The 18291-nt window shown below is 31.5% G+C and overlaps 1 non-coding gene across 1 annotated transcript; it reads right to left on the reverse strand.

The window, feature by feature from the left end:
- Positions 1–12224: 12224 nt before the first annotated feature.
- Positions 12225–12296, reverse strand: TRNAQ-CUG (transfer RNA glutamine (anticodon CUG)). Its single transcript has one exon. It is a non-coding gene; the product is annotated as a tRNA-Gln (tRNA).
- Positions 12297–18291: the final 5995 nt, after the last annotated feature.

Genomic DNA, 18291 nt, shown 5'->3' on the forward strand with positions numbered 1-18291 from the left:
TAATTTCATTTTGATATCACCCTTGCTTTGATTCTTTTATAGAAGTCAAAAATATAATCACTAGAAGTATCTGGGCAGGGCAGCGGATAAAGGGTATTTAAGAGGTAGCTATTTTTATACTTATCAATTGATTTTTCACTCACCAGTTTTATGGCTTTATAAGCCTTACTTACAAACCTGGTATAAAATTGCGCCTAGGCATTGGAAGGGGGGGGGGGGAAATAATAATTTATACCAGACTTATAAGTAAGTCCCTATTAGTTTTTATCTCCACTTATTTCATATTTATTATAAAACCTTCATTTTAACGATTTAATCCTTATTTCATGTTAGAAAATGTACAAAACATTTCATAATAACTATTTGTGTTTTAAAACAAAATAAATTAAAACCTATTCAAATCAGTTTTAATTTAAAACGTTTATTTTCTCAAACGATTCATTGGGCCTTACTCATAAACGTGGTATTAAGTTATGCCTAGACATAGTGGTAGAATGCGTTTGCGCGTTTTTCAATAAAAATATTTTTATTTTATTTATTTTATAAAAAAAAGTATTTACAAAATAGTCTAAAATTAAAGTCCCGTTGAGTTGCATACATACAACTCGTCAGCAGGTTTTTATAAATTGTATCAATTATTTACACTTAACCTACATTAACAATCATTTTACTTAAAAAACATTACATATTACATTATCAAAAATTAAAAACTTTCACTAATACAATTTTTTTTATATTAACTATAATTTGAGCAAACGTCTCACTCCTGTATTTACCTCAGTATTTTTAATATTGTTTGGTAACATGTTAAATATTTTAGGTATACATTGCAGTGTCCTTTTGCCATATTTATTGCAATATCTAGGAACAGCTAGCCCTTCCATACTAGTAAACCTGGAGCTCAATCACAGATGGCTATCGACATGCTAAAAAACGTGCTAAGTATTTGAGCGATCACCACGAACAATCATGAACACGCTGAAGTTAAAGCGGTCGCGTTGCAAAACGCCATAGATAAGTTCCTGTGCGAGATTCAACCAATCCTCTTGAACTGACCGAAGTTGAATTTCGTTTTGCAACGCGACCGCTTTAACTTCAGCGTGTTCATGATTGTTCGTGGTGATCGCTCAAATACTTAGCACGTTTTTTAGCATGTCGATAGCCATCTGTGATTGAGCTCCTGGTGTTGTAATCATCTACCAACTTGTGTTTATACTAATATAGGTATGAGTATATAAACATAAATACGTTGTATTTAAAACTGTCATAATATTTTGTTATTTCTCTCTGTATATTAAATCTTTTTTGTGTATTCTCACATGTTGAAAAAAATATATATTTTAAGTGTCCTCGGCACAGATAACTCCACCCCAGTGAGGTAATATTATTATTTTTGTTTGTATTGTTTATAACTTAAATTTCTTTTAAATAAATATCATATTTCTAATAGTGGTAGAATAAGGGATGAGAATACCATCCTTATTTTACCACTATGTTTAGGCGTAACTTTATACCAGGTTTAAAAGTAAGGCCCTATGTGAATAAATACGTAACTTGATTAACAAATCAATTACGCTACATCTGTATATCTATTATCAGTCTTTAATAGAAATAAATTTTACAAGTATTGTGGAAATTAAACGCTTATTCGGAAATAAAATCCAGAAGCATTATACTATAGTACGTAATAAAATAAAACATTTTTATGAGCTTTTATCAAAAACATTTCCAATAGTTTTCAAATTCATTGACTTAAGATATTATTTTTTTTAAATGTACTAACGATAAAATGTGATAAACTCAACCCCCGAAAAAATCACGTTAATATTCACTTCGTAAAATGTAAATACTAAGCCCAATGAAAATGTTATGTATGTTTTGTCTATCACAAGAACTGCGAAACTGTAATAATTTATAGCAACGTGAAATTTGAACACGTCATTTTAGATGCCATTTACTCGTAAAGGTCAAGGGTTTTATTCCATTTTAACAGCAACTCGTAGCGCCGTGAAACACGTCAAATGTCATTTCCATATCGACCTTTCTGTTTTCAAGCCAAATTTTTCTTGGTCCATTTCCGCAAAACCAAATTGGCTGACATGACGGTAAGTCATTTTGAGATGTCAATATTGAAAGAATGAAACAGTTCAGGTGCTGGGCCGTATAATCACTGAGAATCTAGACCCCGACACTGAATAGAAGCGGCCCGAACAGCATTCAACAAAATTAAAAAAAATATTTCTGCCGATAACAGCTGAGACAACGAATGATTAAATGTTATATAGGTACTCGTATATGGTCTAACCTTGTACGTTGTAGAGGCGTGGACTCTTATAGTTAATATTATAAACCGCTTTGAAGCATTTGAAATGTGGATCCACCGTAGAAAGTTAAAAATATATGGGACCAATATGATAGCCAACAATGAAGTATTACGTAGGGCCAATACGAATCGAGAACTATTCATCACAGTTATGTTCCATAAGATATCATATTTTGGCCATGTGTTGGGAGTTGGTAAATAAACCTTACTTCAGCTCGTCATAATGGGGATCGAGGGACGTAGAGGGGTCAGAAGAAAACAGCTTTCCTGGCTTCGAAACATTTGAACGTGGACCAGGATTAAAACTGTGGAGGAGCTGTTTTGCACTGCTCCGGGTCTCATGATAGGGAAGCTTTCTTCCGAGGGGCCGCCAACGTCGGGCAGACCCAACATGACACGTGAAGAAAAAGACAGTAAAACGAAGCGGGGTGAAATTTGGATTCAACATTTAAAAAAATAGTAACTTAAATAAACCGACAGAAATCGGTGTTACCATACTTGTGTCTTGTTGGTATTTTTATTGCGCAATCAGCTCGTGTTTGAGTTATTCTCATATTATCTCTAAAGCAGTACTAATCTGCAGGAAACGCAATTCTAATGGACGCTCGAAATTACTTAATAACCCTCCTCAAAGCACAATCAAGGAACGTATCCGCAAAAAACCGGCAGCGATATGGAAGTCCAGTCAAGAGCACTTTAAATTTCAAATACAGATGATACAATATGGATAATACGTATAATGGCCGACGAACAATCAGCAGTTTGCATTTACGCTGAGTGTGCATGACTGTATTATATGGGAAAGAAAATACGTAAAAGTATAAAATTATATTTTTTAAATTAAGTCTTTATGAGTTACTGAAATTTTTCAATGTTGAGGTCATTTTTAATGAGTTGTAAATCTTGAACCAGAAAACGTTTTTTTTTCATATTTGGTATCCTTCGTAGTATAATGGCTAAGAGCCTTGACGCTTGACTCATATACAGAAGGTTCGATTCTGCGTGAGACCATAAAAAAGTGATTTTTATCAAGTCTGGGTTTGCCGTAATTCATCATTGTAATTGGGCCTCCTTGCCTGTTGTGTTGCAGTTTTTTTTATTATTATTATATTTTGACTAATGAAAATACAGTGACGGCTATTCGTTCAATTTTAGCATAGTATTTTTAGGTGCGCGCAGAATCTAAGCGAAAAATTTAATCAAATATGGACATGTTCGAAATTTAGCATTTGTTTAAAATACTATTATCAGTTTGTGTGATATTTTCCGATACAAAATATAATTGAATCGGGTTGTAGTGCAGTGGCTAGTTTTGCTAGGTTCGAAATTTTTGTTTATTATTTTTTTATTATTATAACTTTACTTAAGTTGTCTTTTTCCAAAAATGCTGTTTTTTTATTCGTTTTGTTTGTTATTTTTTTAATATTTTTCTATTATTACTTAAGTTGTATTTTTCCAAAAATGCTGTTTTTTCATTTATTTTATTATTTTTAAACTAGTTTCCTTAAACTTTAGCGCTTTATTCGTATTTTTATTAAATTATAGCATGCTGTGGATAATTATAAGAGGTGACGAGTTTAGCTGTATTATATATCTTGAATGTCATTATGTAAGTATGATTGTCATTGTTCATTGATAAAATAAGTCAAATCTTTATATATATAATTCCTCTGTACATGTGATGTCACTTCTAAACGGCTTAACCGATTTACGTGCGGTTTTCAGAGAAATACAGAGCATTGCGCTATGCGTGTTCGTAGATATTAACCAATGTGTAAAAAATAAGTAAAAAGCATAAATGTTTTATTCATCGATCTACCAGGGTTACATTTGAGGAGAATGCATTTACAAAAAAATGGAAAGATGTTGTTTTTTGTGTTTAAAAAAGTATGTTTTTGAAAGTTTACAAACAGCATTTGCTTTTTGTGGATCTCAATCACATTCTTTCCTTAAATTCCTTATAATTTCTACTCATTTATTTCTTTTAACTGGATTTTTGGTGAAACTAAAATAATATTAAATTGAATAAATTTTAAAAAATCGTATTCCTATATAAGTACACCCCTCTGTTGGTGAGAAGACCGGAGTTTGATGATTGCAAAAAGAATGCCATATTTGAAAAAATATTTATTTATGTTTTGGAATTCAACCATAAACAAGTACCTACTTAATTTTAATATTTGAATATTAACAATATTTAGTTTTGGAATTTAATCAAAACCAAGTACCTAGGCACCTACTTATCAATAAAAAGTATTTTTCCAAGGCAAGCCAACGTTCGGGCAGGACAACGTCTGTCGGGTCAGCTAGTATATAATATAATATTTATTATAGTATAAAATAAATATTATGTTTATTACGAATTTCGCAAATTACTTATTGCGCTAGCCCACGAACAATTTTAAAATCAAAATTAAACTATACGCATAACGCATTTTTTTTTAATTAGCCACAAGATTTTTTCCTTAAATTCTTTTTGGTTTTCTAAAAAAGTTTAGTTTTCCGATCATTTCGATGTAATACAATCATAACTGTACAAAGATTTACGCTTGTGGCATAATATGACCGGTCACAGCACTCATAATGATGAGTGTATGTGAAAGTATATAATTGATACCTCTTACGACGAAAAACGAAGCAGTGGTCAATAGTCAACAATAAATCGGAATTTCGCATAAAAATGTCGTTTTATTGCATTGTTATGTTTATTTATATTATTACTATCGTAAATTTCTGAAATATTTATAATGGAGTGATAATTTAAATGATTTTCTAATGTTTACCTGTCAAATTGTATAATTGTCCGTGTTTGGGCGGATTAAAAGTACAGTTTTGTGTCTGCGATATAATAAAAATCCTGAAAAAGTATTTTTAATTCAACGGCTGTTTTAAGGTAAAAATCCTGAAAAATAAATCAAATAGGAAAAAAAATCTACTTGTTGTGTAGTGGATGCGTGTTCGCCTACCATGCTTGAGGTAAGGTCCCGGGTTTGATTCTTTGGGAGGCTGACATTCTTCTTCTTCTCTTAGTGCCCTGTCAGGTATCCCCAACGTTGGTAATCACTATTGCAAAAGTCTCCCTGTCTTGTGCTGCCCGGAAAATCTGCTCCACAGTCCTGAAGCCAGTCCAGTCTTGTATATTTCGCAGCCAGGACATCTGTCTTCTTCCAGACCCTCTGTGACCCTCAATCTTGCCTTTCAAAATTAAATGAAGCAAGCGGTACTTTTCTTCACGCATTATATGCCCCAGATATTAAATTTTACGAACTTTTATGGTGGTTAAGATTTCTCTGTTCGTTCTTGCTTAACTTAAGACTATGGAGTTCGTTATCAGGTATGTCCAAGATATCTTAAGTATTTTGCGATGCAACCACATCTCAAAAGCCTCCAGCCTATTCATAGACATTACATAATACTAATCGGTTTGTGGTACCGTGGCCAGTTTTGCGGACTCACGGATTAGATATATTTTTTTATTAATTTTAAAGAAACAAACAGTCGACAATGATTTAATAACATTTTTACAAAATACAGTTTAAAGACAGACCAGCAAAGTTTCTTAATAAAAATCATACATATTATTAAATTATGTTACAACAAAAGGATGTGTTTATGTGTATTTGTATGAGAGTAAGTGTAGATGTGTGTTTATGTGTATCAGTGTAGGAGTAAGTGTTCAGGAGTGTGCATCATTAAATAGTAAGTGGGATCGTATTGCAGCCAGAAATAATTAGTCTTAATTTATTTTTTAATAAATTAAGGGATATGTAAAATGTATCAATAGATGAAAAAAAAAACATTATAGTTAGAGCAAGAACGATAGAGGAAAGAGTGTTGTGCATAGTTAGTGCTACAGACTGGCAGATGGAATAAATACTTATTTCTTGTCACGCGAAAGGGGACATTAAGATTAATTTTGGAGAGTAGGTTAAAAGAGTCTACTATATTATTAAATAATTTATGTAAATAGCATAATTCAGATACAGTGCGTCTATTTTCAAGGGTAAAAAATCCATTTTGCTTGGCAGATTGGCTGTAAGTAGAAAGAGTTTTATGGTTTTTATAATCAAGGTATTTTAAAATTTTTCATTGAACATTTTCAATCCTTTCTATGTTTGTTATGTATTGTGGGCTCCACACAACGTGATGTCCGTGATGTAGATGTCCGAGGATCGAACCCCACTCTACTTCAACTTTATTACCATTTTCTAATTGCGAGTTATTTACAACTCCTTGAAAATGGCCGCGAAATCGAAATACATATTTGGGTAAATCGTAAGAATATGCAAATATTTATTTATCTTTTAAATAAAATAAATAAATGAGTTTTCAAGAGCGGTTTTCTTTCCCAAAGTAGTGATACAAAAACGTATAACTAACGTGCTGATAGGACACACGCCATTAGAAGCTTACACCCACTCTTGTTCCCGTAGGATTAAACCTTTTTTTATTTTTAATCAGCGTACGTTGGTGTTAGCTTTTAATACCATTTATCCTATCAGCGTGTTCATATAATATTTTTGTGAAACAACTATGGTGAAGGTGTACAGTGGGATTTGCATGTTAAAGTAATTAGTGTCCTAGCGAAGAGGCGGATACGTCTCGAACCGGAAAACGAACTTAAAAAAGTTGGTCAGTGGTTGTAAAAATATATAAATATTTACTTTTATTTATTGGGATTTTTAATTACTTATACAATCCTTTAAATATTAATGATGAAATAAAATAAGTTTGACCTTTATAACGAAAACTTAAATGAGGAATGTCAATTCGATACAGAATATACCTAGGTGATGTTTTAAAGTGGTTTTTAATGTTTAAAATAATATATATTACAATTAAATCATGTATGGGGTCACATAAGAGAAGGGTTTGTCATTTGGTTTGACGTTTACCGCCCCAATTTCGCGCGAATTCCAGTTTTCGCGCCAATACACACGTGACTGACGTGAACGCAACTTGCCAAATGAAAATGTCACTCAATGCTGCAATAGACAGTGCGTTCACTCAAGGGCGGGGTATTTTTTTGTCACAAAAATATAATTAAAAAATAAAAACGATCCTCAACGAAACGTAAACGAACATTATATAAAGGAAATAATGTAAATGAGCGAAATTTTTTGTTTAAGGGGGATTTTACCTCAATATACCATTATTCGATGTTCCGATACAGTGCCTTATGTAACACTGAGTGCAGAGAAAGACATGATAATTATTTTTATTATTTATGCAACTAGTTAGACTGTGTTCTTCTTAAAATACATATTAGTGCACCAAAAAGATGGGCTTTTTGTTATTTTTTAAAATGTAATAATGTAAATTCATCATTGGCTGGCTTTTTTCCAAATGGCAATTCTGTCGAACGAGCCAATAAAATTAAAGTTGTATTTATGTAACTCAAGTTACAAAATACATACAATAGAAAGTAAAATAAATAGCTAAAGACCATTTGACAGCGAGGCAGACAGTTATACGATACTTTAAAAAACAATATATTGTTTCTGCTGCCCTCCGCGCCACGCCAGTGGCTTTTAGGAAACTATTTATATTGAAAACACCATCTATCGTTTGCGCAGTGAACTAAATATCATAATTGAAATTTGTCACCTTTTTGAGTCGGTTTTCCACCAGCAACTTTAATATCCGATTCGAATAGTTGTTATTATTTTATTCCCCCTAATTCGTCGATTTTTTCACAGCCTTATGCACCCAAATGGTGGTGTCATTTCGTTTCTAAACGATACTTGTCATTTGGACGCTCAAATTTAGGGTTGTATTTTGTATACCATATGGCAGAATTATTTCGACAAGATTCAGGGCGATCTTCTCTTTATTTTCTGCAAAAGGAGACAAATGCGTTACACTACGAAGATAATTTAATGATCCCAAAAATATGCAACAAATTGGCCAAAAGGATATTAAAAAAAGTGGTTCCATTTATGCTCAATTTGTTGCCAACCTGCCTAGAAATGGCACAACCAAGAGAGACAAGAGAAAAGTAAGATACTGGCTATTTAAATTCGATCAGTTTAAACATGATTTATTTATTCATTTATTATCTATACACGGTGTTTCAGGGGCAGACTGTGAAACTTCAGAGGAACATTCATCAAGAGGTAAACTTTTTTTAAATCCATTTTTTTTTTCAAAATCTCTTTTTTGAATTCTGAATTTGTTGCACAAAGAGGAAAATTATTTTGAGAAGGGAATATGGAAATCTACGCATTTATGGGCTTACGACCTGATATTGGCTTGTTTGGTTTGTTCTGCGTACTGCCAGGGTTTTCGAAAATACCCGCGTATTGAGAACTATTTACAATTCCTTGGTGCGAAGTAGACTCGAGAGTGGCTCGATGATTTGGGGGCCATATGAATTATGATAGAGAATATCCAAAAAAAGTTTCTGAGATATCTCTGCATGAGAGAGTGCGGGTATTACCCTTGTCTCTACCCGACCGAGTTTCTCCAGGGTGTGCTGATCACAACAGTTTAGAGACTAGAAGGAATGGGTATTTGACCATACATTTTTATCGATTGTTGCGCGGTATGATTGATAATTCAGAGATTATGATGAGCATTGGTGTGTATGTTCCTGATACTTAAGACAGCGTCAGCATAGATTGTTTCATATTCCGATATACAGGACCAATCTGCCGATGGTAATGCCTGTTGGAAGGGCTACCGCTATGCTGAACAACATCGCTATGGATATTGATCTGTTCCATGTATCCGAAGGAGTTTTCCGGAGCAAGATTCTCCTACTACTTTGACATGAGTATCTTTCATGTATTTTTTTCTTTTTTATAATGTGTACGTTTTGAATATTTGTTTGTCATGAATATTTTTTATTTAAAATAAATGAATTGAATTAAATACAAGTAGCTACTTCACACACTGCGTAAAATTCACTATTTATTTATTTATTTATTTATATACGGCATTTCTGCCATTTACATATATGTGGTATAAAGAGTGCTTAGAAATAAAAAGATTAAAAATAAAAAAAATCGAGTATGAAATATTAATATACTCGTACTATACAGATTATTCATTACTTGAAATACATACATATTTTAAAGAAATTATACAATAACAAAATACATTAATCAATCAAATTATAACTATTCCAACCCAATCTTCTGAAGATGATTTGCTATTTTTGATAAAAATATGTTGGTCACTTTATTTTTTAAGTTAGGCAGAGATAAACTAAATATATCAAAATGTGATGCATATTCATTCCCGGTATTCTGCCTATGTTTAAACATCCACATTTCCTCCACAGTTCCATCGGTCGTCTTTTGTGAGGTAAAAGAGCTTAAACGTTTATCATGTAGGTGAGGTTTATCCCGCTTAACCAATTTACCTACAAGACAACGCCTGTAAACAAATTTCAATTTTTATTATTGTTCTTATACCATTTAAATAAACCACCACAACAAATTAAGATCTAAAAAACTCCCTAGGGAGGAAATCCTGCTCGTCTACAAGCATTTGAACATACCCAAAACATTGTTGAATAAACGTGTGTTTAACTCTTGTGTGGCTGAGATGTCACACTAGTCGACATACGATACAAGACTTGATATATGTCTCTTATCTGTTTAAATGATAAGGTTTTGGATTTTTTATAATCTTCAAATTGACATTTTTACACCCGATTTGGAAATTAAAATTTTTATAACTATGTTGGATTTTAATACAAAAAACATTTAACCTTGCTACCCGAAGAATCATGTCCGAAAAATACAGCAATACATCTATATTAGAGGGAGCACGAAGATAGACACATAAAAAGGAAGACAGAGACGCTGTTCTGTAGCCGCCGTAGCCGGTGTTGTGTGAAACAAATTCAGTCGGTTGTTGACAGTGATGGGAGACACACGCGTGAATTATGGACGGCGAATGTATGATTTTTTTTTGCTATATCAGGGCTAAAGTTAACGTTTATTTTTGTAAATTAAGAAGAAAAAAAATTAAACTGTATGTCTGCATGTTAATTTTATTTTTCAAATGTCTGAGCTTTAGAATATTCCGTCTTTTACCAGTGGTAACACAATGTTACATCACCGCGCGCAAAGGGATTAATTACCACAGATTTTTAAGAGTTAAAACTATCTCCATCAGCAAGCCATATAAATTGGCATGGTTAGTATTGTAAATCATTGTATCTTTACAATATTTTGAGTTTGTCCAAATGTTTGCAGACCAAAGACTGGATTTCACCCCTTAGGGAGTCATTAAGATTAACAAATTACAACAGAGATGGAAAACATTTTATTTAAGGGGCCTTCTCTAAAATATTATATTTCCCTGTTGTACTTTGTTAATTGTATCTTTATATTGTGGGTGTCTGGATAGGTGAAGAATACAGTTTATTGTATAAAACAGAACCGGAATCCTACAAGAGTGTTTTCGGCTCAACAGCTAGTTTCATGTAGATGAACCTTAAAAAAGAAAAATCGAGTGAATAAAAGTTCGCCTCGTTGCGTATTGGTAAGCGCGGTTGCTCACCGTGTTTGAGGTCCCGAGTTCGATTCCTAGGAAGGCTGACATCAAATGTTTGTACAAGGTATATGTCATTGCTTTATATTTGTTTTATTATATATTATACTATATTATTTATGTTTATGTAACATGTATTCTTGGCACATACATATGTATATATTTTTTATATTTGTATAATAACGATTTTTAATTTCTTACATTTGATTAGCCAGGCATTTATAATTAAGTAATTTTTGTTTTTGTTTTTCTTTTTTATGTTATAATTTTATTAGTATAGGACTACTTATGCTCTAACGATAGAAAATCTCCATCTTAGAACAGGCTGTACCATGTTAGATGGAGACTATCATAAACAGAGAACACTCCGTTTTCATTTTACATTAATTGGTTTATATAGATTCCCTGTTATAAAGTATGCATATTATTTTTTTGCGATAAATTTAAAAATAAATAGTAAATACTTTAATAATAAAGGTGGTTTTATACCGCAGTATTTTACTTTCCTTGGACTGGCTACAAAGTGTCCAACTGATCAACTTACCTTCATGTAACAGATTATCAAGTTTCACAGCATCAAATGGGCAATACCTATGCGCCATCGGGTGAGTATAAGGGATGATGATTATGATTTTTTTATGTTTAAAAAATTATATTCATTCTCAGTAAATATATGAATATAATTATAATATTAAAAATAATCTTTATTAGAAATTTCAAGAAAACACATTTACGTAGCAAAAAATAATATGAATACAATGTGTACATTCAAAAAATATTTATATGTTTGTATAGTAGAGTACAATGTGCTATTTATATTTCGTGCAAGACGTTTTGCAATCTAAATCCAATGTGTTATTTTAATATATCCAAACAAATTTAATAAATTACTTTAATAATTAACAGGAAACTGAAATCCCAACGTGTTCTAATGTTTATTGAACAGCGCCATTAATCTGAATTTTACTAAAATGGCTAAAAGTATAAAAAAAAATTAAAAAAATAACTAAACTAATAATGTCAACTAAATGTGCACACTAGTTAACAAATATATTTTTATTTTTCATTTATCAAATGAAAAATAAAAATATAGAAGCATATCATTTATTTATTGATTTTGTGTTTATTTTGTAGAACTTTAATATATAAGAAATCAAACACTGATTTGAAAATTCGTTTGATAAAGCCCTAACAAGGCGAAACAATTGTCACAAAATATATGTTTTTATATTGGTAAAAATAAAACAAAGTGTTCAAGTAGACTCAAATCAGTGTTTGATTTCTGATAAAATAGGTTAATATAATTTATATTGAATATCTGGTTTAATTTTCGTAACAATGTGTTAATTATGATATTTTATAAGTACATAAACGTATTCGATAGCTAGAAAAATGAAGGTCCCACCGAGATTTGAACTCGGATCGCTGGATTCAGAGTCCAGAGTGCTAACCATTACACCATGGGACCTCGGTAGGGGTTGCGTCGACTGAAAGATAAACATCCTCCCAAATCTGCTAAGGAGGCTTTCGCGCAGACGTTACGTGGTGACGCATGCGCGTTGCTGAAACATTCCTGAAAATTCTTAGCCAAGACTTCCACCTTGTTTATACAACTGAGCGGTGAAATTGATACAATGAAGTTATATTTAAAATGGTTACAAATTCTCATTTTTCATTACTGAAATAAAAAAGCGGGTAATAAGTGTAACAAAATTAATTATTCTTTAATGTTTTTTTTTTATTAATTTATTTATAGACACATAAAAACACAAGTTTCTGAACAATATTTTCAATGAGTTTTAACAAATGAAGCTCAATAATGTTTTGAGTGTGTCCAAATGCTTGCAGACTGGCTGGATTTCCTTCCTAGGGGGTTATTCATATTTAAATTTGTTGCAACAGAAAGGAAAAACTTTTTTGAGAAGGAAATATTGAAGTCTAGGCATTTACAAGGATTATTACCTGTCATTGGCTGGTTTCAGTGGCTACTTTACTTCTAAAAAATGTTTTCCCTCTCTGTTGCAACAAATTTAAATATGAATAACTCCCTGGGGAGCAAATCTAGCCCGTCTGAAAGCATTTGGACATACTAAAAACATTGTTGAATGAACTACCTGGTAAAAGAAGTTTGAAAATTGGATAATGGTTTTCAGGCGTTGCCTAGTAGGTGAATTGGTTCAGTCGGATGAACCTCACCCACATGATAAAGGTTTCACCTTTTTTACTTCACAAAAGTCAACAGATGGAAGAGTTGTGGAAATGTGGATGTTCGAACATCGGCAGAATGGTAATTGTTACCGGCCAATGACATATCATAAGCCCTTTAAATGCCAAGACTTCCATATTCCCCTCTTAAAAATATTTTCTCACTATGTTGCAACAAATTTTAATTAATTTCATTTTGGGACAACTCTTATTAATATATATATATTAAAATTGTGTGCTTACAAAAACTAAACATTGGAAATAGATGTATTATTGTGATCGTAGAAGAAAGACTGATATGCGAAAAATTCTACATTGTTTTTATTTTAATATTAGACTAAGAAAATATTTTTGTAAAGCCTTTATATTCCAGGTTTACAAAAAATAAAAAAATATGTAACCAAGACGATTATTAAAGGATATACCTTTGTGCGTATCAAGGTGTCGAAAAAATAAATAAACCTCTCTTATGTAAAGTTGAAAAAAAACCATACGCGTCGTTGTTCTACGATTGTGACAAAAAATAAAACTTTAAAATGGTGAATCAATTCTGTAAAAAAATAAAAGCATACGTTTATTATAAAACCAATAAGTCACATCTACCCTGACAAGAACCGTGGACCCCATAAATAATAAACGAACGTGCCAATAACTTCACAACGAGACATATCTCCACTCGATTTCTTTTCTTTATGATTTTTGTATTTTTTTTTTCACTACAACAGGCCAGGAGGCTCAATTACAGTGGTGAATTACATCACAGAATATCCAGGCTTGAGAAAAATCATATTTGATTTTTGTGTTCTTACCGGGAATCGAACCTGGAACCTTCCGTGTGTGAGAGGCCAACCTGAGGTTATTTACTTATTTATTTTACAGAAACAAATAGTCGACAACGATATAATAACATAAAAAATATACGGTTTAAGGACAGACCAGCGAAGTCTCTAAATAAAAAGCATACATATTAAATTGTGGTACAACAAAAGGGTGTGTTTTTGTGTATTTGTACGAGAGTAAGTGCATAGGTGTGATTGTGTGTATGTGGGAGTAAGTGTTCAGGTGTGTGTAAGTGTGAGCATCATTAAATAGCAAATGGGATCGTATCGCAGCCAGTAAAAATCAGTCTTAATTTATTTTTAAATAAATTAAGGGGCATGTTAAATACATCAATAGATGAAAAAAGCATCATAGATAGGTTAGCCATTGTGTCTAAAATCCTTTGCTTCGTATTATTCTTATTCTATTTCGGTGTTAACATATTATAAGTTGTGCCCGTTCTTCCAAATAAGGAGAACAAGAAGCGCCACAACAACAAACATACAACAAATTACACATTAGTGTTTTTTTTTCATTATTTTACAATAATTAGGTTTATGGCGTCTTCACCGTTCACTGCGCAAATATCGCTATCGGCTTTCAGGAGATGTAGAAAATGCTCACTTTCGTCTACTTGAATTCCCATTTAATATGATGCTTCTGCGTAGTTTACTCTGAAGATGGTTCCTGCAATGAAACCCGAGTCCAACTTTCACGAAATTACTAAAAAAAACAAACCATTTTGATAAAACGTATACTTTACGTTTTTCAAGTTAAATGTTGGTTCAATAAGAATGAAACTCCCCTTTCAAATTCGCTTTAAGCCTACAAATCTGAAAGTAAAAATATTATCTGCCCCCTTTTAAAGACAACTTTTTACTGCGCTTTCTGATTGATCTATTTAAATAATTTATTTCTATTCGAATAATATCTCGTCATAAATCTTAACATCTGACAATGTTTTATGGCAAAGGCATTTGATAGCCAAGCAGTTAAAAAATATTCTTTGATTCGAGAGTCACCGATTTGCAATTCAAAGTTTGTGCGGATTTTCATTGTTTTGTTTCACGGTACTTAAATGTAAACTCTTCGTCCCTTTTACGATTATAATGTGATTTTACTTTTAAGGGGTTATCCATTTGATGTGTTATTAAATTTTAAATAAAATGCGCAGTATTTAATAGGGAAATATAACTTTTTTTATTAATAAGGGTCGATGAAATACTGTCGAGGCAAAAAAAAAACTTTTTCGTAGCATAAAAAAATATTTTTAATTTGTAATTTTCAACTCCCGTGAACGGTTCCTCGCATTGCCCCCGTCAATACGTTACGAGTCGGTTAAATTTTGAGCTTTGTTTTTTACCGTTTAAATTTAAATAAAACATCATCTTGACGTCACGATTGTCAAGGCCAAAGAAGACAAGTCGGTAGAACATATAGAGATAGATAGAGATGGTACAGAAGTTAAGTATACCGTCTCGGTATGTGCCGATGAAGATAGCCTTTATTATCGCGGTCTTGGGCCACGATTATAAACGCTATCTTTATCGGCACATATCGAGACGGTATAAACTAACTCGATATTTATGTATGAAAATGTGTATATTTGTATGAAAAATCTAGATATCTTCGTTGATCACCTGTAATTGAACATATTTAGAAAAAAAAATATGTAAAAATATTATATTTTTCATACGGAAAACTAAATTTCACTTTGAAGATAAAATTTTAGTAAAATTTTAACTTTATATTTGAATACGTACCCGGATTATAACAGATTTGTTATACTTTTTTACTTTTTATACTATCGTGTTTTGAGTATGGTCAAATCTAGAATAGTAATGAATTCTTCCCCCTAGAAAGTCTTTTCAAATTATATCTATTTACCATACAACAATGTCACGATATTAAAAAATAAATTGAAAAGGCAGCTGCATGAAAAAAGCAAAAGTAACTGAAAATCCAATGTATGAGTTTTTTCATGGACAAAAGAGCTTGCAGGCACAAATCTAAAAATAAAAATATAACTTTTTATTAAACTGTAACATGTTCAATAATTTTATTTGTTGCAATAAATTAGCTCTTATTAAATAATTTCATTAATGTGTGAATTTTAAGCATTCCTTCTGACCCAAATGAAAATATTTATTTACGCACGATTTTAAGATTAGACGAGTTTTTACGCGTTATTGTGTCTAGTATGTCGAAACGAATAACTCAATCCATTCGGAATATCCAATCACTATAAACAGAGTTCTAAATAAAACGCCCGTAATAAAATACCCACCCTAATATCCTTACACGAAACAACGCTAGGGTGGATAAAGATTATTCTTTCTCGCAATTTATGTTTCCGCCTCTAAACTTGGCCTAAAATAATATAATCTCATAAAAGGACGATATTAAACTGTCATAATTTCCGCAACACTGGAACTGCTTTATGAGAAAGTAAATAGATAAAATGAGGAACCAATTCGTATTGCGAAACTATTATTTAATATTAATTTCTTATAATTAAAAAAATACAACATTTAAAAAAATAAAAAAAAACTACAAAAAAACAAAAGCATCGAGTCATCACACATTCACTGTAAAATGCAAACTAGCATCCGTATTTTAAAAAATGCACCACTGTGATTGGCCACATCGGATGTTGCCGGTTTTGAAACAATGCATGGTATGGATGTTGCTGATTTTTATTTTATTTTATTGAAATAAACGGCACTTAGTGCCTTTTACATATTAGTTACAAATACAATTAAATATACATACATGTAAGCATAATTATAAGTAATACAGAGCATTTAAAACAATATTATTCATTAACAAATTAAGAAAGTCTAAAAAAGATAAACCATATAAAATAATAAAATATTACCAGTTATAGAATTATCGATAAAAAAAAGATAATTTGGTATTAGAAATACTTTGAACCAGTTAAAAAAAACTAAGAAAACAATTTTGAATAACATTAAAAAAAATATTAAAATATGTTTATGTATTATTATTTAAAACTAAAACTTAGGTAAATAGTATTATATATTTATGTATAAAAATATATGATGATGTAAAAAAATAATGAAGAGAAATATTTTTTACTTATAAATTATTCAAGAAAAGAAATGAAAAAAAAAAAAAAAAACACTAATAAAGAAGTTTAAAACAATTCTTAACAATAGTAAAAAAATTGTTACCTAGAACTATTACCAATGAAATAAAGAAGAGCCGTTCTATTTGTACTAAATTTCACGTGAAATGAGTCAACAACGTCCCGGTACTCATTGCCTAGAGAGTGAAGTCTATTAATTACTGCATTTTTACCATATGTTGTCGAAGTATTGTTGCCACAGTATTGGTAGGTTTGATATGAAGTTAATTTTCAAACTTGAATTATGATAGTAAAACGTTGGATCTTTCCACTTTCGATATAAACAATATATCTGATCCTAATATTACGATTTTGATATCTACTGACACACTTATTGAAATAAATAAATAAATCTTCTAAGAGCAACTTTGGTTTTTATGCCCCAATGTCCAGAATGTGTAGATTAGTCAATTCATCACACGACTTGGAATTCTTTGGGATAGATCTTCCAGCTTTTCGTAAATCTCTTCACGACTAAACGGTGTGGGATGAAGTCGGATTGGCATGGTTTAGCTTAAAGTTTTAGGTCTTTCGTTTTTTTGAATATATTGTATACAATTATTGTTTAGCCCTTGTTTGTCTTTGCTAAATAGTTTTATGCTCTTTTTGTTCAGTTTCTTGCATTAATGTTTCTTCATGTAACTGTTGTAATTGGCTTGGGCCGTATATATAATAAATAAATAAATCTTGCCACCTATCGAGTGTACCTAATCGATTGAGTTTTTCTACCGACATTTCTTCGTGGAACATTCATTAGTTAATACCTCATCGACATCTTCGTAATTCCCCTTTCCGCACCCAGGAGTGCATAGGGCACTGCATGATAAACCGAATGCAGCTTGTTTCGATTATCTGTTTCATGAAGGTAAGGTTATCAATCCTACACATCCGTGCCTCGATTATGAACGCTATCTTCATCTGAACATATCCAGACGGTATAATTAACTTCTGTACTATCTGTATCTACCTCGGTATGTTTTACCTACTTGTCATATCGACATAATATGATCGAAACAAGCCAATGAATGACCGCAAAAAAATACTCCGCGTTCCTTACGTCATTAACGTAAGTAATATTTGAAAAAATCACATTTATATTTTAAATAGGCTTCTATGATAAAAAGTGACCACTTCAAAGCGATTATAAACTCAAATAAATCCTAATTCAAGCAAAAAGTGCTAGCTTGGACATGACTTTTATATGACTTTTGGAAATTGCATAGACGGTACGCTTAAAGATTGTCTGTATAAAACAGATGGAAAAAATATGATAATTTAATTTAATTTTTTC

The sequence above is a fragment of the Micrasema longulum genome, unplaced genomic scaffold (genome assembly GCF_059751315.1).
Source record: "Micrasema longulum isolate JH-2025_06_02 unplaced genomic scaffold, ASM5975131v1 h1tg001829l, whole genome shotgun sequence".
In the NCBI taxonomy this organism is placed as follows: domain Eukaryota; kingdom Metazoa; phylum Arthropoda; class Insecta; order Trichoptera; family Brachycentridae; genus Micrasema; species Micrasema longulum.